Source organism: Schistocerca nitens, chromosome 10, assembly GCF_023898315.1.
Source record: "Schistocerca nitens isolate TAMUIC-IGC-003100 chromosome 10, iqSchNite1.1, whole genome shotgun sequence".
Taxonomy (NCBI): Eukaryota; Metazoa; Arthropoda; class Insecta; order Orthoptera; family Acrididae; genus Schistocerca; species Schistocerca nitens.
The window spans coordinates 132,104,723-132,128,072 of record NC_064623.1 but is presented as its reverse complement, the minus strand read 5'-3'; the positions used below and the strand labels follow the sequence as shown (position 1 = coordinate 132,128,072).

General features: G+C 50.7%; 29 non-coding genes across 29 annotated transcripts; all 29 read left to right on the top strand.

Annotated features, from left to right (window-relative positions):
- Positions 1 to 442: 442 nt before the first annotated feature.
- Trnaa-ugc (transfer RNA alanine (anticodon UGC)) lies at positions 443 to 515 on the top strand. Its single transcript has one exon. It is a non-coding gene; the product is annotated as a tRNA-Ala (tRNA).
- Positions 516 to 938: 423 nt separating this feature from the next.
- Trnaa-agc (transfer RNA alanine (anticodon AGC)) lies at positions 939 to 1,011 on the top strand. Its single transcript has one exon. It is a non-coding gene; the product is annotated as a tRNA-Ala (tRNA).
- A 1,058-nt stretch (positions 1,012 to 2,069) lies between these two features.
- Trnaa-ugc (transfer RNA alanine (anticodon UGC)) lies at positions 2,070 to 2,142 on the top strand. Its single transcript has one exon. It is a non-coding gene; the product is annotated as a tRNA-Ala (tRNA).
- A 423-nt stretch (positions 2,143 to 2,565) lies between these two features.
- Trnaa-agc (transfer RNA alanine (anticodon AGC)) lies at positions 2,566 to 2,638 on the top strand. Its single transcript has one exon. It is a non-coding gene; the product is annotated as a tRNA-Ala (tRNA).
- Positions 2,639 to 3,696: 1,058 nt separating this feature from the next.
- Trnaa-ugc (transfer RNA alanine (anticodon UGC)) lies at positions 3,697 to 3,769 on the top strand. The gene has a single exon. It is a non-coding gene; the product is annotated as a tRNA-Ala (tRNA).
- Positions 3,770 to 4,192: 423 nt separating this feature from the next.
- Trnaa-agc (transfer RNA alanine (anticodon AGC)) lies at positions 4,193 to 4,265 on the top strand. Its single transcript has one exon. It is a non-coding gene; the product is annotated as a tRNA-Ala (tRNA).
- A 1,058-nt stretch (positions 4,266 to 5,323) lies between these two features.
- Positions 5,324 to 5,396, top strand: Trnaa-ugc (transfer RNA alanine (anticodon UGC)). Its single transcript has one exon. It is a non-coding gene; the product is annotated as a tRNA-Ala (tRNA).
- A 423-nt stretch (positions 5,397 to 5,819) lies between these two features.
- Trnaa-agc (transfer RNA alanine (anticodon AGC)) lies at positions 5,820 to 5,892 on the top strand. The gene has a single exon. It is a non-coding gene; the product is annotated as a tRNA-Ala (tRNA).
- A 1,058-nt stretch (positions 5,893 to 6,950) lies between these two features.
- Positions 6,951 to 7,023, top strand: Trnaa-ugc (transfer RNA alanine (anticodon UGC)). The gene has a single exon. It is a non-coding gene; the product is annotated as a tRNA-Ala (tRNA).
- Positions 7,024 to 7,446: 423 nt separating this feature from the next.
- On the top strand, positions 7,447 to 7,519 carry Trnaa-agc (transfer RNA alanine (anticodon AGC)). Its single transcript has one exon. It is a non-coding gene; the product is annotated as a tRNA-Ala (tRNA).
- A 1,058-nt stretch (positions 7,520 to 8,577) lies between these two features.
- Trnaa-ugc (transfer RNA alanine (anticodon UGC)) lies at positions 8,578 to 8,650 on the top strand. The gene has a single exon. It is a non-coding gene; the product is annotated as a tRNA-Ala (tRNA).
- A 423-nt stretch (positions 8,651 to 9,073) lies between these two features.
- On the top strand, positions 9,074 to 9,146 carry Trnaa-agc (transfer RNA alanine (anticodon AGC)). Its single transcript has one exon. It is a non-coding gene; the product is annotated as a tRNA-Ala (tRNA).
- A 1,058-nt stretch (positions 9,147 to 10,204) lies between these two features.
- Trnaa-ugc (transfer RNA alanine (anticodon UGC)) lies at positions 10,205 to 10,277 on the top strand. The gene has a single exon. It is a non-coding gene; the product is annotated as a tRNA-Ala (tRNA).
- A 423-nt stretch (positions 10,278 to 10,700) lies between these two features.
- Trnaa-agc (transfer RNA alanine (anticodon AGC)) lies at positions 10,701 to 10,773 on the top strand. Its single transcript has one exon. It is a non-coding gene; the product is annotated as a tRNA-Ala (tRNA).
- Positions 10,774 to 11,831: 1,058 nt separating this feature from the next.
- Trnaa-ugc (transfer RNA alanine (anticodon UGC)) lies at positions 11,832 to 11,904 on the top strand. The gene has a single exon. It is a non-coding gene; the product is annotated as a tRNA-Ala (tRNA).
- A 423-nt stretch (positions 11,905 to 12,327) lies between these two features.
- Trnaa-agc (transfer RNA alanine (anticodon AGC)) lies at positions 12,328 to 12,400 on the top strand. The gene has a single exon. It is a non-coding gene; the product is annotated as a tRNA-Ala (tRNA).
- A 1,058-nt stretch (positions 12,401 to 13,458) lies between these two features.
- Positions 13,459 to 13,531, top strand: Trnaa-ugc (transfer RNA alanine (anticodon UGC)). Its single transcript has one exon. It is a non-coding gene; the product is annotated as a tRNA-Ala (tRNA).
- A 423-nt stretch (positions 13,532 to 13,954) lies between these two features.
- Positions 13,955 to 14,027, top strand: Trnaa-agc (transfer RNA alanine (anticodon AGC)). The gene has a single exon. It is a non-coding gene; the product is annotated as a tRNA-Ala (tRNA).
- Positions 14,028 to 15,085: 1,058 nt separating this feature from the next.
- Trnaa-ugc (transfer RNA alanine (anticodon UGC)) lies at positions 15,086 to 15,158 on the top strand. The gene has a single exon. It is a non-coding gene; the product is annotated as a tRNA-Ala (tRNA).
- Positions 15,159 to 15,581: 423 nt separating this feature from the next.
- Positions 15,582 to 15,654, top strand: Trnaa-agc (transfer RNA alanine (anticodon AGC)). Its single transcript has one exon. It is a non-coding gene; the product is annotated as a tRNA-Ala (tRNA).
- A 1,058-nt stretch (positions 15,655 to 16,712) lies between these two features.
- Positions 16,713 to 16,785, top strand: Trnaa-ugc (transfer RNA alanine (anticodon UGC)). The gene has a single exon. It is a non-coding gene; the product is annotated as a tRNA-Ala (tRNA).
- A 423-nt stretch (positions 16,786 to 17,208) lies between these two features.
- Positions 17,209 to 17,281, top strand: Trnaa-agc (transfer RNA alanine (anticodon AGC)). The gene has a single exon. It is a non-coding gene; the product is annotated as a tRNA-Ala (tRNA).
- Positions 17,282 to 18,339: 1,058 nt separating this feature from the next.
- On the top strand, positions 18,340 to 18,412 carry Trnaa-ugc (transfer RNA alanine (anticodon UGC)). Its single transcript has one exon. It is a non-coding gene; the product is annotated as a tRNA-Ala (tRNA).
- Positions 18,413 to 18,835: 423 nt separating this feature from the next.
- Positions 18,836 to 18,908, top strand: Trnaa-agc (transfer RNA alanine (anticodon AGC)). The gene has a single exon. It is a non-coding gene; the product is annotated as a tRNA-Ala (tRNA).
- A 1,058-nt stretch (positions 18,909 to 19,966) lies between these two features.
- Trnaa-ugc (transfer RNA alanine (anticodon UGC)) lies at positions 19,967 to 20,039 on the top strand. The gene has a single exon. It is a non-coding gene; the product is annotated as a tRNA-Ala (tRNA).
- A 423-nt stretch (positions 20,040 to 20,462) lies between these two features.
- Trnaa-agc (transfer RNA alanine (anticodon AGC)) lies at positions 20,463 to 20,535 on the top strand. The gene has a single exon. It is a non-coding gene; the product is annotated as a tRNA-Ala (tRNA).
- A 1,058-nt stretch (positions 20,536 to 21,593) lies between these two features.
- Trnaa-ugc (transfer RNA alanine (anticodon UGC)) lies at positions 21,594 to 21,666 on the top strand. The gene has a single exon. It is a non-coding gene; the product is annotated as a tRNA-Ala (tRNA).
- A 423-nt stretch (positions 21,667 to 22,089) lies between these two features.
- On the top strand, positions 22,090 to 22,162 carry Trnaa-agc (transfer RNA alanine (anticodon AGC)). The gene has a single exon. It is a non-coding gene; the product is annotated as a tRNA-Ala (tRNA).
- Positions 22,163 to 23,220: 1,058 nt separating this feature from the next.
- Trnaa-ugc (transfer RNA alanine (anticodon UGC)) lies at positions 23,221 to 23,293 on the top strand. Its single transcript has one exon. It is a non-coding gene; the product is annotated as a tRNA-Ala (tRNA).
- Positions 23,294 to 23,350: the final 57 nt, after the last annotated feature.

The window sequence follows — 23,350 nt, the reverse complement described above, 5'->3', positions numbered from 1 at the left end:
CAGTGCAATGGAGACGCGGAAACGTGTTGTGGCCCAGTGTTTTGCAGTTGGACGACAAGAGTGGTACACAGTAGTAAAGTGCGAGGCAGTGAGTTGGCATGAACAGTCGAGTGCACAATTGGGCTTCAGATGTGCTTGTTACCTCAGGCGCGGTGTGATTGTCGACAAGGTTTGTGACTGTCCTTTCAAAAAATGGCTCTGAGCACTATGGGACTCAACTGCTGTGGTCATCAGTCGACTGTCCTTTCAATTTAAGACGTTAAATACAGACGTAATTTGTAGTCGTAATACCAGAGCATCGAAACTACTTGGAACTCTTGTGTATATGAACTTGACCGCGCCTTTGTACACTGGTCCCTTCACCCCTACAAACCAACCAACCATCAGGTCCGTGCACATCAGAGTAGCAAAGAATGGAAAACAGCGCAGCTTTGTTGCCCTTGGGGGCGTAGCTCAGTTGGTAGAGCGTTCGCTTTGCATGTGAAAGGTCCCGGGTTCAAGCCCCGGCGCCTCCATGTTTTGTGGACAGTGCATGGTAAGTGTTGGTCGCGGCGAGCCTAAAGACACGCAAGATGTTGCAAAGCCAGCGTCACAGCTCATGTGATGTATACTGACGTAAGGAGAGCAAGACGTAAATGTGAGGACCGGCTGTTGTCGAGGTGTCATCGAGTGCAAATCTGTCTTAGGTATAACGGCCTAACCTCAAAGAAGTCTAGAGAGTGGACAACACGTTCGTCTTACTCAGAGCGGTGGCCGAACGCTATTTTCGACGTTGTGCGCGCCACTTTAATTTTGGCCAACTACGATTCGATACAGAATGCAGGAAACCTGAAAGACACCCTCACGGACACATTGAGAATAGTGTTTGTCTGCGGAATAATGGGAGTGCAAGGGGTCTGTGATATTGATATGGTTGTATGTAGCACTATTTGTCATCAGGGGGCGTAGCTCAGATGGTAGAGCGCTCGCTTAGCATGCGAGAGGTACTGGGATCGATACCCAGCGCCTCCAGAATTTTTAACACACCTACATGCGCACACTGCCACGCAAGTGGGATAATTCACAGCCAGCGAATGTGTCAAGGCAGATACGAGCGAACGATTAGCAGCCACAACTGGCAAGCGTGATGTTACGCGCAGGAAGCACCCTCCTCCCACCGCTACACTGAATTTAGAAACAGTACAAGTCTGCCCTTAAGATTCTCAAACCTATGTCGGAAAGATCTGCCTTGCGCCGAGTTCACAAAAATCCCACTGCACATTCCCATTCTTTACGTGCAGTCGGCTGCTACTGGTGTTGCTAGTTGTGACTGCTGATGACAGATGCCGTAGCAATCAATTCATGGAGTGAGTTGTATGTTTTGCGATACTCTGTCTCTGACAAGCAAGCAGAGGTGACACAGGCGCGAACACGGGAAGCTTGCAGCCCCTCGCTGCCTGCAGACACCGAGCAGCCACACTAGGTGGGCGGCCTAAGCCGTAGGCGAAATGTGCTCACTCGCTTGGGCGCGACGTCAAGCTCTAAATAAGGCTTTCACTAGCGTGAGCGTTGCGTGAGCGTCGTGGAAGGTCGGAAAAGTCGTCTGCATGGGTGAGTGCCATGTTTGGGGAGCGTTTCGTAGTTTGCGCAGTGCAATGGAGACGCGGAAACGTGTTGTGGCCCAGTGTTTTGCAGTTGGACGACAAGAGTGGTACACAGTAGTAAAGTGCGAGGCAGTGAGTTGGCATGAACAGTCGAGTGCACAATTGGGCTTCAGATGTGCTTGTTACCTCAGGCGCGGTGTGATTGTCGACAAGGTTTGTGACTGTCCTTTCAAAAAATGGCTCTGAGCACTATGGGACTCAACTGCTGTGGTCATCAGTCGACTGTCCTTTCAATTTAAGACGTTAAATACAGACGTAATTTGTAGTCGTAATACCAGAGCATCGAAACTACTTGGAACTCTTGTGTATATGAACTTGACCGCGCCTTTGTACACTGGTCCCTTCACCCCTACAAACCAACCAACCATCAGGTCCGTGCACATCAGAGTAGCAAAGAATGGAAAACAGCGCAGCTTTGTTGCCCTTGGGGGCGTAGCTCAGTTGGTAGAGCGTTCGCTTTGCATGTGAAAGGTCCCGGGTTCAAGCCCCGGCGCCTCCATGTTTTGTGGACAGTGCATGGTAAGTGTTGGTCGCGGCGAGCCTAAAGACACGCAAGATGTTGCAAAGCCAGCGTCACAGCTCATGTGATGTATACTGACGTAAGGAGAGCAAGACGTAAATGTGAGGACCGGCTGTTGTCGAGGTGTCATCGAGTGCAAATCTGTCTTAGGTATAACGGCCTAACCTCAAAGAAGTCTAGAGAGTGGACAACACGTTCGTCTTACTCAGAGCGGTGGCCGAACGCTATTTTCGACGTTGTGCGCGCCACTTTAATTTTGGCCAACTACGATTCGATACAGAATGCAGGAAACCTGAAAGACACCCTCACGGACACATTGAGAATAGTGTTTGTCTGCGGAATAATGGGAGTGCAAGGGGTCTGTGATATTGATATGGTTGTATGTAGCACTATTTGTCATCAGGGGGCGTAGCTCAGATGGTAGAGCGCTCGCTTAGCATGCGAGAGGTACTGGGATCGATACCCAGCGCCTCCAGAATTTTTAACACACCTACATGCGCACACTGCCACGCAAGTGGGATAATTCACAGCCAGCGAATGTGTCAAGGCAGATACGAGCGAACGATTAGCAGCCACAACTGGCAAGCGTGATGTTACGCGCAGGAAGCACCCTCCTCCCACCGCTACACTGAATTTAGAAACAGTACAAGTCTGCCCTTAAGATTCTCAAACCTATGTCGGAAAGATCTGCCTTGCGCCGAGTTCACAAAAATCCCACTGCACATTCCCATTCTTTACGTGCAGTCGGCTGCTACTGGTGTTGCTAGTTGTGACTGCTGATGACAGATGCCGTAGCAATCAATTCATGGAGTGAGTTGTATGTTTTGCGATACTCTGTCTCTGACAAGCAAGCAGAGGTGACACAGGCGCGAACACGGGAAGCTTGCAGCCCCTCGCTGCCTGCAGACACCGAGCAGCCACACTAGGTGGGCGGCCTAAGCCGTAGGCGAAATGTGCTCACTCGCTTGGGCGCGACGTCAAGCTCTAAATAAGGCTTTCACTAGCGTGAGCGTTGCGTGAGCGTCGTGGAAAGTCGGAAAAGTCGTCTGCATGGGTGAGTGCCATGTTTGGGGAGCGTTTCGTAGTTTGCGCAGTGCAATGGAGACGCGGAAACGTGTTGTGGCCCAGTGTTTTGCAGTTGGACGACAAGAGTGGTACACAGTAGTAAAGTGCGAGGCAGTGAGTTGGCATGAACAGTCGAGTGCACAATTGGGCTTCAGATGTGCTTGTTACCTCAGGCGCGGTGTGATTGTCGACAAGGTTTGTGACTGTCCTTTCAAAAAATGGCTCTGAGCACTATGGGACTCAACTGCTGTGGTCATCAGTCGACTGTCCTTTCAATTTAAGACGTTAAATACAGACGTAATTTGTAGTCGTAATACCAGAGCATCGAAACTACTTGGAACTCTTGTGTATATGAACTTGACCGCGCCTTTGTACACTGGTCCCTTCACCCCTACAAACCAACCAACCATCAGGTCCGTGCACATCAGAGTAGCAAAGAATGGAAAACAGCGCAGCTTTGTTGCCCTTGGGGGCGTAGCTCAGTTGGTAGAGCGTTCGCTTTGCATGTGAAAGGTCCCGGGTTCAAGCCCCGGCGCCTCCATGTTTTGTGGACAGTGCATGGTAAGTGTTGGTCGCGGCGAGCCTAAAGACACGCAAGATGTTGCAAAGCCAGCGTCACAGCTCATGTAATGTATACTGACGTAAGGAGAGCAAGACGTAAATGTGAGGACCGGCTGTTGTCGAGGTGTCATCGAGTGCAAATCTGTCTTAGGTATAACGGCCTAACCTCAAAGAAGTCTAGAGAGTGGACAACACGTTCGTCTTACTCAGAGCGGTGGCCGAACGCTATTTTCGACGTTGTGCGCGCCACTTTAATTTTGGCCAACTACGATTCGATACAGAATGCAGGAAACCTGAAAGACACCCTCACGGACACATTGAGAATAGTGTTTGTCTGCGGAATAATGGGAGTGCAAGGGGTCTGTGATATTGATATGGTTGTATGTAGCACTATTTGTCATCAGGGGGCGTAGCTCAGATGGTAGAGCGCTCGCTTAGCATGCGAGAGGTACTGGGATCGATACCCAGCGCCTCCAGAATTTTTAACACACCTACATGCGCACACTGCCACGCAAGTGGGATAATTCACAGCCAGCGAATGTGTCAAGGCAGATACGAGCGAACGATTAGCAGCCACAACTGGCAAGCGTGATGTTACGCGCAGGAAGCACCCTCCTCCCACCGCTACACTGAATTTAGAAACAGTACAAGTCTGCCCTTAAGATTCTCAAACCTATGTCGGAAAGATCTGCCTTGCGCCGAGTTCACAAAAATCCCACTGCACATTCCCATTCTTTACGTGCAGTCGGCTGCTACTGGTGTTGCTAGTTGTGACTGCTGATGACAGATGCCGTAGCAATCAATTCATGGAGTGAGTTGTATGTTTTGCGATACTCTGTCTCTGACAAGCAAGCAGAGGTGACACAGGCGCGAACACGGGAAGCTTGCAGCCCCTCGCTGCCTGCAGACACCGAGCAGCCACACTAGGTGGGCGGCCTAAGCCGTAGGCGAAATGTGCTCACTCGCTTGGGCGCGACGTCAAGCTCTAAATAAGGCTTTCACTAGCGTGAGCGTTGCGTGAGCGTCGTGGAAGGTCGGAAAAGTCGTCTGCATGGGTGAGTGCCATGTTTGGGGAGCGTTTCGTAGTTTGCGCAGTGCAATGGAGACGCGGAAACGTGTTGTGGCCCAGTGTTTTGCAGTTGGACGACAAGAGTGGTACACAGTAGTAAAGTGCGAGGCAGTGAGTTGGCATGAACAGTCGAGTGCACAATTGGGCTTCAGATGTGCTTGTTACCTCAGGCGCGGTGTGATTGTCGACAAGGTTTGTGACTGTCCTTTCAAAAAATGGCTCTGAGCACTATGGGACTCAACTGCTGTGGTCATCAGTCGACTGTCCTTTCAATTTAAGACGTTAAATACAGACGTAATTTGTAGTCGTAATACCAGAGCATCGAAACTACTTGGAACTCTTGTGTATATGAACTTGACCGCGCCTTTGTACACTGGTCCCTTCACCCCTACAAACCAACCAACCATCAGGTCCGTGCACATCAGAGTAGCAAAGAATGGAAAACAGCGCAGCTTTGTTGCCCTTGGGGGCGTAGCTCAGTTGGTAGAGCGTTCGCTTTGCATGTGAAAGGTCCCGGGTTCAAGCCCCGGCGCCTCCATGTTTTGTGGACAGTGCATGGTAAGTGTTGGTCGCGGCGAGCCTAAAGACACGCAAGATGTTGCAAAGCCAGCGTCACAGCTCATGTGATGTATACTGACGTAAGGAGAGCAAGACGTAAATGTGAGGACCGGCTGTTGTCGAGGTGTCATCGAGTGCAAATCTGTCTTAGGTATAACGGCCTAACCTCAAAGAAGTCTAGAGAGTGGACAACACGTTCGTCTTACTCAGAGCGGTGGCCGAACGCTATTTTCGACGTTGTGCGCGCCACTTTAATTTTGGCCAACTACGATTCGATACAGAATGCAGGAAACCTGAAAGACACCCTCACGGACACATTGAGAATAGTGTTTGTCTGCGGAATAATGGGAGTGCAAGGGGTCTGTGATATTGATATGGTTGTATGTAGCACTATTTGTCATCAGGGGGCGTAGCTCAGATGGTAGAGCGCTCGCTTAGCATGCGAGAGGTACTGGGATCGATACCCAGCGCCTCCAGAATTTTTAACACACCTACATGCGCACACTGCCACGCAAGTGGGATAATTCACAGCCAGCGAATGTGTCAAGGCAGATACGAGCGAACGATTAGCAGCCACAACTGGCAAGCGTGATGTTACGCGCAGGAAGCACCCTCCTCCCACCGCTACACTGAATTTAGAAACAGTACAAGTCTGCCCTTAAGATTCTCAAACCTATGTCGGAAAGATCTGCCTTGCGCCGAGTTCACAAAAATCCCACTGCACATTCCCATTCTTTACGTGCAGTCGGCTGCTACTGGTGTTGCTAGTTGTGACTGCTGATGACAGATGCCGTAGCAATCAATTCATGGAGTGAGTTGTATGTTTTGCGATACTCTGTCTCTGACAAGCAAGCAGAGGTGACACAGGCGCGAACACGGGAAGCTTGCAGCCCCTCGCTGCCTGCAGACACCGAGCAGCCACACTAGGTGGGCGGCCTAAGCCGTAGGCGAAATGTGCTCACTCGCTTGGGCGCGACGTCAAGCTCTAAATAAGGCTTTCACTAGCGTGAGCGTTGCGTGAGCGTCGTGGAAAGTCGGAAAAGTCGTCTGCATGGGTGAGTGCCATGTTTGGGGAGCGTTTCGTAGTTTGCGCAGTGCAATGGAGACGCGGAAACGTGTTGTGGCCCAGTGTTTTGCAGTTGGACGACAAGAGTGGTACACAGTAGTAAAGTGCGAGGCAGTGAGTTGGCATGAACAGTCGAGTGCACAATTGGGCTTCAGATGTGCTTGTTACCTCAGGCGCGGTGTGATTGTCGACAAGGTTTGTGACTGTCCTTTCAAAAAATGGCTCTGAGCACTATGGGACTCAACTGCTGTGGTCATCAGTCGACTGTCCTTTCAATTTAAGACGTTAAATACAGACGTAATTTGTAGTCGTAACACCAGAGCATCGAAACTACTTGGAACTCTTGTGTATATGAACTTGACCGCGCCTTTGTACACTGGTCCCTTCACCCCTACAAACCAACCAACCATCAGGTCCGTGCACATCAGAGTAGCAAAGAATGGAAAACAGCGCAGCTTTGTTGCCCTTGGGGGCGTAGCTCAGTTGGTAGAGCGTTCGCTTTGCATGTGAAAGGTCCCGGGTTCAAGCCCCGGCGCCTCCATGTTTTGTGGACAGTGCATGGTAAGTGTTGGTCGCGGCGAGCCTAAAGACACGCAAGATGTTGCAAAGCCAGCGTCACAGCTCATGTGATGTATACTGACGTAAGGAGAGCAAGACGTAAATGTGAGGACCGGCTGTTGTCGAGGTGTCATCGAGTGCAAATCTGTCTTAGGTATAACGGCCTAACCTCAAAGAAGTCTAGAGAGTGGACAACACGTTCGTCTTACTCAGAGCGGTGGCCGAACGCTATTTTCGACGTTGTGCGCGCCACTTTAATTTTGGCCAACTACGATTCGATACAGAATGCAGGAAACCTGAAAGACACCCTCACGGACACATTGAGAATAGTGTTTGTCTGCGGAATAATGGGAGTGCAAGGGGTCTGTGATATTGATATGGTTGTATGTAGCACTATTTGTCATCAGGGGGCGTAGCTCAGATGGTAGAGCGCTCGCTTAGCATGCGAGAGGTACTGGGATCGATACCCAGCGCCTCCAGAATTTTTAACACACCTACATGCGCACACTGCCACGCAAGTGGGATAATTCACAGCCAGCGAATGTGTCAAGGCAGATACGAGCGAACGATTAGCAGCCACAACTGGCAAGCGTGATGTTACGCGCAGGAAGCACCCTCCTCCCACCGCTACACTGAATTTAGAAACAGTACAAGTCTGCCCTTAAGATTCTCAAACCTATGTCGGAAAGATCTGCCTTGCGCCGAGTTCACAAAAATCCCACTGCACATTCCCATTCTTTACGTGCAGTCGGCTGCTACTGGTGTTGCTAGTTGTGACTGCTGATGACAGATGCCGTAGCAATCAATTCATGGAGTGAGTTGTATGTTTTGCGATACTCTGTCTCTGACAAGCAAGCAGAGGTGACACAGGCGCGAACACGGGAAGCTTGCAGCCCCTCGCTGCCTGCAGACACCGAGCAGCCACACTAGGTGGGCGGCCTAAGCCGTAGGCGAAATGTGCTCACTCGCTTGGGCGCGACGTCAAGCTCTAAATAAGGCTTTCACTAGCGTGAGCGTTGCGTGAGCGTCGTGGAAGGTCGGAAAAGTCGTCTGCATGGGTGAGTGCCATGTTTGGGGAGCGTTTCGTAGTTTGCGCAGTGCAATGGAGACGCGGAAACGTGTTGTGGCCCAGTGTTTTGCAGTTGGACGACAAGAGTGGTACACAGTAGTAAAGTGCGAGGCAGTGAGTTGGCATGAACAGTCGAGTGCACAATTGGGCTTCAGATGTGCTTGTTACCTCAGGCGCGGTGTGATTGTCGACAAGGTTTGTGACTGTCCTTTCAAAAAATGGCTCTGAGCACTATGGGACTCAACTGCTGTGGTCATCAGTCGACTGTCCTTTCAATTTAAGACGTTAAATACAGACGTAATTTGTAGTCGTAATACCAGAGCATCGAAACTACTTGGAACTCTTGTGTATATGAACTTGACCGCGCCTTTGTACACTGGTCCCTTCACCCCTACAAACCAACCAACCATCAGGTCCGTGCACATCAGAGTAGCAAAGAATGGAAAACAGCGCAGCTTTGTTGCCCTTGGGGGCGTAGCTCAGTTGGTAGAGCGTTCGCTTTGCATGTGAAAGGTCCCGGGTTCAAGCCCCGGCGCCTCCATGTTTTGTGGACAGTGCATGGTAAGTGTTGGTCGCGGCGAGCCTAAAGACACGCAAGATGTTGCAAAGCCAGCGTCACAGCTCATGTGATGTATACTGACGTAAGGAGAGCAAGACGTAAATGTGAGGACCGGCTGTTGTCGAGGTGTCATCGAGTGCAAATCTGTCTTAGGTATAACGGCCTAACCTCAAAGAAGTCTAGAGAGTGGACAACACGTTCGTCTTACTCAGAGCGGTGGCCGAACGCTATTTTCGACGTTGTGCGCGCCACTTTAATTTTGGCCAACTACGATTCGATACAGAATGCAGGAAACCTGAAAGACACCCTCACGGACACATTGAGAATAGTGTTTGTCTGCGGAATAATGGGAGTGCAAGGGGTCTGTGATATTGATATGGTTGTATGTAGCACTATTTGTCATCAGGGGGCGTAGCTCAGATGGTAGAGCGCTCGCTTAGCATGCGAGAGGTACTGGGATCGATACCCAGCGCCTCCAGAATTTTTAACACACCTACATGCGCACACTGCCACGCAAGTGGGATAATTCACAGCCAGCGAATGTGTCAAGGCAGATACGAGCGAACGATTAGCAGCCACAACTGGCAAGCGTGATGTTACGCGCAGGAAGCACCCTCCTCCCACCGCTACACTGAATTTAGAAACAGTACAAGTCTGCCCTTAAGATTCTCAAACCTATGTCGGAAAGATCTGCCTTGCGCCGAGTTCACAAAAATCCCACTGCACATTCCCATTCTTTACGTGCAGTCGGCTGCTACTGGTGTTGCTAGTTGTGACTGCTGATGACAGATGCCGTAGCAATCAATTCATGGAGTGAGTTGTATGTTTTGCGATACTCTGTCTCTGACAAGCAAGCAGAGGTGACACAGGCGCGAACACGGGAAGCTTGCAGCCCCTCGCTGCCTGCAGACACCGAGCAGCCACACTAGGTGGGCGGCCTAAGCCGTAGGCGAAATGTGCTCACTCGCTTGGGCGCGACGTCAAGCTCTAAATAAGGCTTTCACTAGCGTGAGCGTTGCGTGAGCGTCGTGGAAAGTCGGAAAAGTCGTCTGCATGGGTGAGTGCCATGTTTGGGGAGCGTTTCGTAGTTTGCGCAGTGCAATGGAGACGCGGAAACGTGTTGTGGCCCAGTGTTTTGCAGTTGGACGACAAGAGTGGTACACAGTAGTCAAGTGCGAGGCAGTGAGTTGGCATGAACAGTCGAGTGCACAATTGGGCTTCAGATGTGCTTGTTACCTCAGGCGCGGTGTGATTGTCGACAAGGTTTGTGACTGTCCTTTCAAAAAATGGCTCTGAGCACTATGGGACTCAACTGCTGTGGTCATCAGTCGACTGTCCTTTCAATTTAAGACGTTAAATACAGACGTAATTTGTAGTCGTAATACCAGAGCATCGAAACTACTTGGAACTCTTGTGTATATGAACTTGACCGCGCCTTTGTACACTGGTCCCTTCACCCCTACAAACCAACCAACCATCAGGTCCGTGCACATCAGAGTAGCAAAGAATGGAAAACAGCGCAGCTTTGTTGCCCTTGGGGGCGTAGCTCAGTTGGTAGAGCGTTCGCTTTGCATGTGAAAGGTCCCGGGTTCAAGCCCCGGCGCCTCCATGTTTTGTGGACAGTGCATGGTAAGTGTTGGTCGCGGCGAGCCTAAAGACACGCAAGATGTTGCAAAGCCAGCGTCACAGCTCATGTGATGTATACTGACGTAAGGAGAGCAAGACGTAAATGTGAGGACCGGCTGTTGTCGAGGTGTCATCGAGTGCAAATCTGTCTTAGGTATAACGGCCTAACCTCAAAGAAGTCTAGAGAGTGGACAACACGTTCGTCTTACTCAGAGCGGTGGCCGAACGCTATTTTCGACGTTGTGCGCGCCACTTTAATTTTGGCCAACTACGATTCGATACAGAATGCAGGAAACCTGAAAGACACCCTCACGGACACATTGAGAATAGTGTTTGTCTGCGGAATAATGGGAGTGCAAGGGGTCTGTGATATTGATATGGTTGTATGTAGCACTATTTGTCATCAGGGGGCGTAGCTCAGATGGTAGAGCGCTCGCTTAGCATGCGAGAGGTACTGGGATCGATACCCAGCGCCTCCAGAATTTTTAACACACCTACATGCGCACACTGCCACGCAAGTGGGATAATTCACAGCCAGCGAATGTGTCAAGGCAGATACGAGCGAACGATTAGCAGCCACAACTGGCAAGCGTGATGTTACGCGCAGGAAGCACCCTCCTCCCACCGCTACACTGAATTTAGAAACAGTACAAGTCTGCCCTTAAGATTCTCAAACCTATGTCGGAAAGATCTGCCTTGCGCCGAGTTCACAAAAATCCCACTGCACATTCCCATTCTTTACGTGCAGTCGGCTGCTACTGGTGTTGCTAGTTGTGACTGCTGATGACAGATGCCGTAGCAATCAATTCATGGAGTGAGTTGTATGTTTTGCGATACTCTGTCTCTGACAAGCAAGCAGAGGTGACACAGGCGCGAACACGGGAAGCTTGCAGCCCCTCGCTGCCTGCAGACACCGAGCAGCCACACTAGGTGGGCGGCCTAAGCCGTAGGCGAAATGTGCTCACTCGCTTGGGCGCGACGTCAAGCTCTAAATAAGGCTTTCACTAGCGTGAGCGTTGCGTGAGCGTCGTGGAAGGTCGGAAAAGTCGTCTGCATGGGTGAGTGCCATGTTTGGGGAGCGTTTCGTAGTTTGCGCAGTGCAATGGAGACGCGGAAACGTGTTGTGGCCCAGTGTTTTGCAGTTGGACGACAAGAGTGGTACACAGTAGTAAAGTGCGAGGCAGTGAGTTGGCATGAACAGTCGAGTGCACAATTGGGCTTCAGATGTGCTTGTTACCTCAGGCGCGGTGTGATTGTCGACAAGGTTTGTGACTGTCCTTTCAAAAAATGGCTCTGAGCACTATGGGACTCAACTGCTGTGGTCATCAGTCGACTGTCCTTTCAATTTAAGACGTTAAATACAGACGTAATTTGTAGTCGTAATACCAGAGCATCGAAACTACTTGGAACTCTTGTGTATATGAACTTGACCGCGCCTTTGTACACTGGTCCCTTCACCCCTACAAACCAACCAACCATCAGGTCCGTGCACATCAGAGTAGCAAAGAATGGAAAACAGCGCAGCTTTGTTGCCCTTGGGGGCGTAGCTCAGTTGGTAGAGCGTTCGCTTTGCATGTGAAAGGTCCCGGGTTCAAGCCCCGGCGCCTCCATGTTTTGTGGACAGTGCATGGTAAGTGTTGGTCGCGGCGAGCCTAAAGACACGCAAGATGTTGCAAAGCCAGCGTCACAGCTCATGTGATGTATACTGACGTAAGGAGAGCAAGACGTAAATGTGAGGACCGGCTGTTGTCGAGGTGTCATCGAGTGCAAATCTGTCTTAGGTATAACGGCCTAACCTCAAAGAAGTCTAGAGAGTGGACAACACGTTCGTCTTACTCAGAGCGGTGGCCGAACGCTATTTTCGACGTTGTGCGCGCCACTTTAATTTTGGCCAACTACGATTCGATACAGAATGCAGGAAACCTGAAAGACACCCTCACGGACACATTGAGAATAGTGTTTGTCTGCGGAATAATGGGAGTGCAAGGGGTCTGTGATATTGATATGGTTGTATGTAGCACTATTTGTCATCAGGGGGCGTAGCTCAGATGGTAGAGCGCTCGCTTAGCATGCGAGAGGTACTGGGATCGATACCCAGCGCCTCCAGAATTTTTAACACACCTACATGCGCACACTGCCACGCAAGTGGGATAATTCACAGCCAGCGAATGTGTCAAGGCAGATACGAGCGAACGATTAGCAGCCACAACTGGCAAGCGTGATGTTACGCGCAGGAAGCACCCTCCTCCCACCGCTACACTGAATTTAGAAACAGTACAAGTCTGCCCTTAAGATTCTCAAACCTATGTCGGAAAGATCTGCCTTGCGCCGAGTTCACAAAAATCCCACTGCACATTCCCATTCTTTACGTGCAGTCGGCTGCTACTGGTGTTGCTAGTTGTGACTGCTGATGACAGATGCCGTAGCAATCAATTCATGGAGTGAGTTGTATGTTTTGCGATACTCTGTCTCTGACAAGCAAGCAGAGGTGACACAGGCGCGAACACGGGAAGCTTGCAGCCCCTCGCTGCCTGCAGACACCGAGCAGCCACACTAGGTGGGCGGCCTAAGCCGTAGGCGAAATGTGCTCACTCGCTTGGGCGCGACGTCAAGCTCTAAATAAGGCTTTCACTAGCGTGAGCGTTGCGTGAGCGTCGTGGAAGGTCGGAAAAGTCGTCTGCATGGGTGAGTGCCATGTTTGGGGAGCGTTTCGTAGTTTGCGCAGTGCAATGGAGACGCGGAAACGTGTTGTGGCCCAGTGTTTTGCAGTTGGACGACAAGAGTGGTACACAGTAGTAAAGTGCGAGGCAGTGAGTTGGCATGAACAGTCGAGTGCACAATTGGGCTTCAGATGTGCTTGTTACCTCAGGCGCGGTGTGATTGTCGACAAGGTTTGTGACTGTCCTTTCAAAAAATGGCTCTGAGCACTATGGGACTCAACTGCTGTGGTCATCAGTCGACTGTCCTTTCAATTTAAGACGTTAAATACAGACGTAATTTGTAGTCGTAATACCAGAGCATCGAAACTACTTGGAACTCTTGTGTATATGAACTTGACCGCGCCTTTGTACACTGGTCCCTTCACCCCTACAAACCAACCAACCATCAGGTCCGTGCACATCAGAGTAGCAAAGAATGGAAAACAGCGCAGCTTTGTTGCCCTTGGGGGCGTAGCTCAGTTGGTAGAGCGTTCGCTTTGCATGTGAAAGGTCCCGGGTTCAAGCCCCGGCGCCTCCATGTTTTGTGGACAGTGCATGGTAAGTGTTGGTCGCGGCGAGCCTAAAGACACGCAAGATGTTGCAAAGCCAGCGTCACAGCTCATGTGATGTATACTGACGTAAGGAGAGCAAGACGTAAATGTGAGGACCGGCTGTTGTCGAGGTGTCATCGAGTGCAAATCTGTCTTAGGTATAACGGCCTAACCTCAAAGAAGTCTAGAGAGTGGACAACACGTTCGTCTTACTCAGAGCGGTGGCCGAACGCTATTTTCGACGTTGTGCGCGCCACTTTAATTTTGGCCAACTACGATTCGATACAGAATGCAGGAAACCTGAAAGACACCCTCACGGACACATTGAGAATAGTGTTTGTCTGCGGAATAATGGGAGTGCAAGGGGTCTGTGATATTGATATGGTTGTATGTAGCACTATTTGTCATCAGGGGGCGTAGCTCAGATGGTAGAGCGCTCGCTTAGCATGCGAGAGGTACTGGGATCGATACCCAGCGCCTCCAGAATTTTTAACACACCTACATGCGCACACTGCCACGCAAGTGGGATAATTCACAGCCAGCGAATGTGTCAAGGCAGATACGAGCGAACGATTAGCAGCCACAACTGGCAAGCGTGATGTTACGCGCAGGAAGCACCCTCCTCCCACCGCTACACTGAATTTAGAAACAGTACAAGTCTGCCCTTAAGATTCTCAAACCTATGTCGGAAAGATCTGCCTTGCGCCGAGTTCACAAAAATCCCACTGCACATTCCCATTCTTTACGTGCAGTCGGCTGCTACTGGTGTTGCTAGTTGTGACTGCTGATGACAGATGCCGTAGCAATCAATTCATGGAGTGAGTTGTATGTTTTGCGATACTCTGTCTCTGACAAGCAAGCAGAGGTGACACAGGCGCGAACACGGGAAGCTTGCAGCCCCTCGCTGCCTGCAGACACCGAGCAGCCACACTAGGTGGGCGGCCTAAGCCGTAGGCGAAATGTGCTCACTCGCTTGGGCGCGACGTCAAGCTCTAAATAAGGCTTTCACTAGCGTGAGCGTTGCGTGAGCGTCGTGGAAGGTCGGAAAAGTCGTCTGCATGGGTGAGTGCCATGTTTGGGGAGCGTTTCGTAGTTTGCGCAGTGCAATGGAGACGCGGAAACGTGTTGTGGCCCAGTGTTTTGCAGTTGGACGACAAGAGTGGTACACAGTAGTAAAGTGCGAGGCAGTGAGTTGGCATGAACAGTCGAGTGCACAATTGGGCTTCAGATGTGCTTGTTACCTCAGGCGCGGTGTGATTGTCGACAAGGTTTGTGACTGTCCTTTCAAAAAATGGCTCTGAGCACTATGGGACTCAACTGCTGTGGTCATCAGTCGACTGTCCTTTCAATTTAAGACGTTAAATACAGACGTAATTTGTAGTCGTAATACCAGAGCATCGAAACTACTTGGAACTCTTGTGTATATGAACTTGACCGCGCCTTTGTACACTGGTCCCTTCACCCCTACAAACCAACCAACCATCAGGTCCGTGCACATCAGAGTAGCAAAGAATGGAAAACAGCGCAGCTTTGTTGCCCTTGGGGGCGTAGCTCAGTTGGTAGAGCGTTCGCTTTGCATGTGAAAGGTCCCGGGTTCAAGCCCCGGCGCCTCCATGTTTTGTGGACAGTGCATGGTAAGTGTTGGTCGCGGCGAGCCTAAAGACACGCAAGATGTTGCAAAGCCAGCGTCACAGCTCATGTGATGTATACTGACGTAAGGAGAGCAAGACGTAAATGTGAGGACCGGCTGTTGTCGAGGTGTCATCGAGTGCAAATCTGTCTTAGGTATAACGGCCTAACCTCAAAGAAGTCTAGAGAGTGGACAACACGTTCGTCTTACTCAGAGCGGTGGCCGAACGCTATTTTCGACGTTGTGCGCGCCACTTTAATTTTGGCCAACTACGATTCGATACAGAATGCAGGAAACCTGAAAGACACCCTCACGGACACATTGAGAATAGTGTTTGTCTGCGGAATAATGGGAGTGCAAGGGGTCTGTGATATTGATATGGTTGTATGTAGCACTATTTGTCATCAGGGGGCGTAGCTCAGATGGTAGAGCGCTCGCTTAGCATGCGAGAGGTACTGGGATCGATACCCAGCGCCTCCAGAATTTTTAACACACCTACATGCGCACACTGCCACGCAAGTGGGATAATTCACAGCCAGCGAATGTGTCAAGGCAGATACGAGCGAACGATTAGCAGCCACAACTGGCAAGCGTGATGTTACGCGCAGGAAGCACCCTCCTCCCACCGCTACACCGAATTTAGAAACAGTACAAGTCTGCCCTTAAGATTCTCAAACCTATGTCGGAAAGATCTGCCTTGCGCCGAGTTCACAAAAATCCCACTGCACATTCCCATTCTTTACGTGCAGTCGGCTGCTACTGGTGTTGCTAGTTGTGACTGCTGATGACAGATGCCGTAGCAATCAATTCATGGAGTGAGTTGTATGTTTTGCGATACTCTGTCTCTGACAAGCAAGCAGAGGTGACACAGGCGCGAACACGGGAAGCTTGCAGCCCCTCGCTGCCTGCAGACACCGAGCAGCCACACTAGGTGGGCGGCCTAAGCCGTAGGCGAAATGTGCTCACTCGCTTGGGCGCGACGTCAAGCTCTAAATAAGGCTTTCACTAGCGTGAGCGTTGCGTGAGCGTCGTGGAAGGTCGGAAAAGTCGTCTGCATGGGTGAGTGCCATGTTTGGGGAGCGTTTCGTAGTTTGCGCAGTGCAATGGAGACGCGGAAACGTGTTGTGGCCCAGTGTTTTGCAGTTGGACGACAAGAGTGGTACACAGTAGTAAAGTGCGAGGCAGTGAGTTGGCATGAACAGTCGAGTGCACAATTGGGCTTCAGATGTGCTTGTTACCTCAGGCGCGGTGTGATTGTCGACAAGGTTTGTGACTGTCCTTTCAAAAAATGGCTCTGAGCACTATGGGACTCAACTGCTGTGGTCATCAGTCGACTGTCCTTTCAATTTAAGACGTTAAATACAGACGTAATTTGTAGTCGTAATACCAGAGCATCGAAACTACTTGGAACTCTTGTGTATATGAACTTGACCGCGCCTTTGTACACTGGTCCCTTCACCCCTACAAACCAACCAACCATCAGGTCCGTGCACATCAGAGTAGCAAAGAATGGAAAACAGCGCAGCTTTGTTGCCCTTGGGGGCGTAGCTCAGTTGGTAGAGCGTTCGCTTTGCATGTGAAAGGTCCCGGGTTCAAGCCCCGGCGCCTCCATGTTTTGTGGACAGTGCATGGTAAGTGTTGGTCGCGGCGAGCCTAAAGACACGCAAGATGTTGCAAAGCCAGCGTCACAGCTCATGTGATGTATACTGACGTAAGGAGAGCAAGACGTAAATGTGAGGACCGGCTGTTGTCGAGGTGTCATCGAGTGCAAATCTGTCTTAGGTATAACGGCCTAACCTCAAAGAAGTCTAGAGAGTGGACAACACGTTCGTCTTACTCAGAGCGGTGGCCGAACGCTATTTTCGACGTTGTGCGCGCCACTTTAATTTTGGCCAACTACGATTCGATACAGAATGCAGGAAACCTGAAAGACACCCTCACGGACACATTGAGAATAGTGTTTGTCTGCGGAATAATGGGAGTGCAAGGGGTCTGTGATATTGATATGGTTGTATGTAGCACTATTTGTCATCAGGGGGCGTAGCTCAGATGGTAGAGCGCTCGCTTAGCATGCGAGAGGTACTGGGATCGATACCCAGCGCCTCCAGAATTTTTAACACACCTACATGCGCACACTGCCACGCAAGTGGGATAATTCACAGCCAGCGAATGTGTCAAGGCAGATACGAGCGAACGATTAGCAGCCACAACTGGCAAGCGTGATGTTACGCGCAGGAAGCACCCTCCTCCCACCGCTACACTGAATTTAGAAACAGTACAAGTCTGCCCTTAAGATTCTCAAACCTATGTCGGAAAGATCTGCCTTGCGCCGAGTTCACAAAAATCCCACTGCACATTCCCATTCTTTACGTGCAGTCGGCTGCTACTGGTGTTGCTAGTTGTGACTGCTGATGACAGATGCCGTAGCAATCAATTCATGGAGTGAGTTGTATGTTTTGCGATACTCTGTCTCTGACAAGCAAGCAGAGGTGACACAGGCGCGAACACGGGAAGCTTGCAGCCCCTCGCTGCCTGCAGACACCGAGCAGCCACACTAGGTGGGCGGCCTAAGCCGTAGGCGAAATGTGCTCACTCGCTTGGGCGCGACGTCAAGCTCTAAATAAGGCTTTCACTAGCGTGAGCGTTGCGTGAGCGTCGTGGAAAGTCGGAAAAGTCGTCTGCATGGGTGAGTGCCATGTTTGGGGAGCGTTTCGTAGTTTGCGCAGTGCAATGGAGACGCGGAAACGTGTTGTGGCCCAGTGTTTTGCAGTTGGACGACAAGAGTGGTACACAGTAGTAAAGTGCGAGGCAGTGAGTTGGCATGAACAGTCGAGTGCACAATTGGGCTTCAGATGTGCTTGTTACCTCAGGCGCGGTGTGATTGTCGACAAGGTTTGTGACTGTCCTTTCAAAAAATGGCTCTGAGCACTATGGGACTCAACTGCTGTGGTCATCAGTCGACTGTCCTTTCAATTTAAGACGTTAAATACAGACGTAATTTGTAGTCGTAATACCAGAGCATCGAAACTACTTGGAACTCTTGTGTATATGAACTTGACCGCGCCTTTGTACACTGGTCCCTTCACCCCTACAAACCAACCAACCATCAGGTCCGTGCACATCAGAGTAGCAAAGAATGGAAAACAGCGCAGCTTTGTTGCCCTTGGGGGCGTAGCTCAGTTGGTAGAGCGTTCGCTTTGCATGTGAAAGGTCCCGGGTTCAAGCCCCGGCGCCTCCATGTTTTGTGGACAGTGCATGGTAAGTGTTGGTCGCGGCGAGCCTAAAGACACGCAAGATGTTGCAAAGCCAGCGTCACAGCTCATGTGATGTATACTGACGTAAGGAGAGCAAGACGTAAATGTGAGGACCGGCTGTTGTCGAGGTGTCATCGAGTGCAAATCTGTCTTAGGTATAACGGCCTAACCTCAAAGAAGTCTAGAGAGTGGACAACACGTTCGTCTTACTCAGAGCGGTGGCCGAACGCTATTTTCGACGTTGTGCGCGCCACTTTAATTTTGGCCAACTACGATTCGATACAGAATGCAGGAAACCTGAAAGACACCCTCACGGACACATTGAGAATAGTGTTTGTCTGCGGAATAATGGGAGTGCAAGGGGTCTGTGATATTGATATGGTTGTATGTAGCACTATTTGTCATCAGGGGGCGTAGCTCAGATGGTAGAGCGCTCGCTTAGCATGCGAGAGGTACTGGGATCGATACCCAGCGCCTCCAGAATTTTTAACACACCTACATGCGCACACTGCCACGCAAGTGGGATAATTCACAGCCAGCGAATGTGTCAAGGCAGATACGAGCGAACGATTAGCAGCCACAACTGGCAAGCGTGATGTTACGCGCAGGAAGCACCCTCCTCCCACCGCTACACTGAATTTAGAAACAGTACAAGTCTGCCCTTAAGATTCTCAAACCTATGTCGGAAAGATCTGCCTTGCGCCGAGTTCACAAAAATCCCACTGCACATTCCCATTCTTTACGTGCAGTCGGCTGCTACTGGTGTTGCTAGTTGTGACTGCTGATGACAGATGCCGTAGCAATCAATTCATGGAGTGAGTTGTATGTTTTGCGATACTCTGTCTCTGACAAGCAAGCAGAGGTGACACAGGCGCGAACACGGGAAGCTTGCAGCCCCTCGCTGCCTGCAGACACCGAGCAGCCACACTAGGTGGGCGGCCTAAGCCGTAGGCGAAATGTGCTCACTCGCTTGGGCGCGACGTCAAGCTCTAAATAAGGCTTTCACTAGCGTGAGCGTTGCGTGAGCGTCGTGGAAAGTCGGAAAAGTCGTCTGCATGGGTGAGTGCCATGTTTGGGGAGCGTTTCGTAGTTTGCGCAGTGCAATGGAGACGCGGAAACGTGTTGTGGCCCAGTGTTTTGCAGTTGGACGACAAGAGTGGTACACAGTAGTAAAGTGCGAGGCAGTGAGTTGGCATGAACAGTCGAGTGCACAATTGGGCTTCAGATGTGCTTGTTACCTCAGGCGCGGTGTGATTGTCGACAAGGTTTGTGACTGTCCTTTCAAAAAATGGCTCTGAGCACTATGGGACTCAACTGCTGTGGTCATCAGTCGACTGTCCTTTCAATTTAAGACGTTAAATACAGACGTAATTTGTAGTCGTAATACCAGAGCATCGAAACTACTTGGAACTCTTGTGTATATGAACTTGACCGCGCCTTTGTACACTGGTCCCTTCACCCCTACAAACCAACCAACCATCAGGTCCGTGCACATCAGAGTAGCAAAGAATGGAAAACAGCGCAGCTTTGTTGCCCTTGGGGGCGTAGCTCAGTTGGTAGAGCGTTCGCTTTGCATGTGAAAGGTCCCGGGTTCAAGCCCCGGCGCCTCCATGTTTTGTGGACAGTGCATGGTAAGTGTTGGTCGCGGCGAGCCTAAAGACACGCAAGATGTTGCAAAGCCAGCGTCACAGCTCATGTGATGTATACTGACGTAAGGAGAGCAAGACGTAAATGTGAGGACCGGCTGTTGTCGAGGTGTCATCGAGTGCAAATCTGTCTTAGGTATAACGGCCTAACCTCAAAGAAGTCTAGAGAGTGGACAACACGTTCGTCTTACTCAGAGCGGTGGCCGAACGCTATTTTCGACGTTGTGCGCGCCACTTTAATTTTGGCCAACTACGATTCGATACAGAATGCAGGAAACCTGAAAGACACCCTCACGGACACATTGAGAATAGTGTTTGTCTGCGGAATAATGGGAGTGTAAGGGGTCTGTGATATTGATATGGTTGTATGTAGCACTATTTGTCATCAGGGGGCGTAGCTCAGATGGTAGAGCGCTCGCTTAGCATGCGAGAGGTACTGGGATCGATACCCAGCGCCTCCAGAATTTTTAACACACCTACATGCGCACACTGCCACGCAAGTGGGATAATTCACAGCCAGCGAATGTGTCAAGGCAGATACGAGCGAACGATTAGCAGCCACAACTGGCAAGCGTGATGTTACGCGCAGGAAGCACCCTCCTCCCACCGCTACACTGAATTTAGAAACAGTACAAGTCTGCCCTTAAGATTCTCAAACCTATGTCGGAAAGATCTGCCTTGCGCCGAGTTCACAAAAATCCCACTGCACATTCCCATTCTTTACGTGCAGTCGGCTGCTACTGGTGTTGCTAGTTGTGACTGCTGATGACAGATGCCGTAGCAATCAATTCATGGAGTGAGTTGTATGTTTTGCGATACTCTGTCTCTGACAAGCAAGCAGAGGTGACACAGGCGCGAACACGGGAAGCTTGCAGCCCCTCGCTGCCTGCAGACACCGAGCAGCCACACTAGGTGGGCGGCCTAAGCCGTAGGCGAAATGTGCTCACTCGCTTGGGCGCGACGTCAAGCTCTAAATAAGGCTTTCACTAGCGTGAGCGTTGCGTGAGCGTCGTGGAAAGTCGGAAAAGTCGTCTGCATGGGTGAGTGCCATGTTTGGGGAGCGTTTCGTAGTTTGCGCAGTGCAATGGAGACGCGGAAACGTGTTGTGGCCCAGTGTTTTGCAGTTGGACGACAAGAGTGGTACACAGTAGTAAAGTGCGAGGCAGTGAGTTGGCATGAACAGTCGAGTGCACAATTGGGCTTCAGATGTGCTTGTTACCTCAGGCGCGGTGTGATTGTCGACAAGGTTTGTGACTGTCCTTTCAAAAAATGGCTCTGAGCACTATGGGACTCAACTGCTGTGGTCATCAGTCGACTGTCCTTTCAATTTAAGACGTTAAATACAGACGTAATTTGTAGTCGTAATACCAGAGCATCGAAACTACTTGGAACTCTTGTGTATATGAACTTGACCGCGCCTTTGTACACTGGTCCCTTCACCCCTACAAACCAACCAACCATCAGGTCCGTGCACATCAGAGTAGCAAAGAATGGAAAACAGCGCAGCTTTGTTGCCCTTGGGGGCGTAGCTCAGTTGGTAGAGCGTTCGCTTTGCATGTGAAAGGTCCCGGGTTCAAGCCCCGGCGCCTCCATGTTTTGTGGACAGTGCATGGTAAGTGTTGGTCGCGGCGAGCCTAAAGACACGCAAGATGTTGCAAAGCCAGCGTCACAGCTCATGTGATGTATACTGACGTAAGGAGAGCAAGACGTAAATGTGAGGACCGGCTGTTGTCGAGGTGTCATCGAGTGCAAATCTGTCTTAGGTATAACGGCCTAACCTCAAAGAAGTCTAGAGAGTGGACAACACGTTCGTCTTACTCAGAGCGGTGGCCGAACGCTATTTTCGACGTTGTGCGCGCCACTTTAATTTTGGCCAACTACGATTCGATACAGAATGCAGGAAACCTGAAAGACACCCTCACGGACACATTGAGAATAGTGTTTGTCTGCGGAATAATGGGAGTGCAAGGGGTCTGTGATATTGATATGGTTGTATGTAGCACTATTTGTCATCAGGGGGCGTAGCTCAGATGGTAGAGCGCTCGCTTAGCATGCGAGAGGTACTGGGATCGATACCCAGCGCCTCCAGAATTTTTAACACACCTACATGCGCACACTGCCACGCAAGTGGGATAATTCACAGCCAGCGAATGTGTCAAGGCAGATACGAGCGAACGATTAGCAGCCACAACTGGCAAGCGTGATGTTACGCGCAGGAAGCACCCTCCTCCCACCGCTACACTGAATTTAGAAACAGTACAAGTCTGCCCTTAAGATTCTCAAACCTATGTCGGAAAGATCTGCCTTGCGCCGAGTTCACAAAAATCCCACTGCACATTCCCATTCTTTACGTGCAGTCGGCTGCTACTGGTGTTGCTAGTTGTGACTGCTGATGACAGATGCCGTAGCAATCAATTCATGGAGTGAGTTGTATGTTTTGCGATACTCTGTCTCTGACAAGCAAGCAGAGGTGACACAGGCGCGAACACGGGAAGCTTGCAGCCCCTCGCTGCCTGCAGACACCGAGCAGCCACACTAGGTGGGCGGCCTAAGCCGTAGGCGAAATGTGCTCACTCGCTTGGGCGCGACGTCAAGCTCTAAATAAGGCTTTCACTAGCGTGAGCGTTGCGTGAGCGTCGTGGAAAGTCGGAAAAGTCGTCTGCATGGGTGAGTGCCATGTTTGGGGAGCGTTTCGTAGTTTGCGCAGTGCAATGGAGACGCGGAAACGTGTTGTGGCCCAGTGTTTTGCAGTTGGACGACAAGAGTGGTACACAGTAGTAAAGTGCGAGGCAGTGAGTTGGCATGAACAGTCGAGTGCACAATTGGGCTTCAGATGTGCTTGTTACCTCAGGCGCGGTGTGATTGTCGACAAGGTTTGTGACTGTCCTTTCAAAAAATGGCTCTGAGCACTATGGGACTCAACTGCTGTGGTCATCAGTCGACTGTCCTTTCAATTTAAGACGTTAAATACAGACGTAATTTGTAGTCGTAATACCAGAGCATCGAAACTACTTGGAACTCTTGTGTATATGAACTTGACCGCGCCTTTGTACACTGGTCCCTTCACCCCTACAAACCAACCAACCATCAGGTCCGTGCACATCAGAGTAGCAAAGAATGGAAAACAGCGCAGCTTTGTTGCCCTTGGGGGCGTAGCTCAGTTGGTAGAGCGTTCGCTTTGCATGTGAAAGGTCCCGGGTTCAAGCCCCGGCGCCTCCATGTTTTGTGGACAGTGCATGGTAAGTGTTGGTCGCGGCGAGCCTAAAGACACGCAAG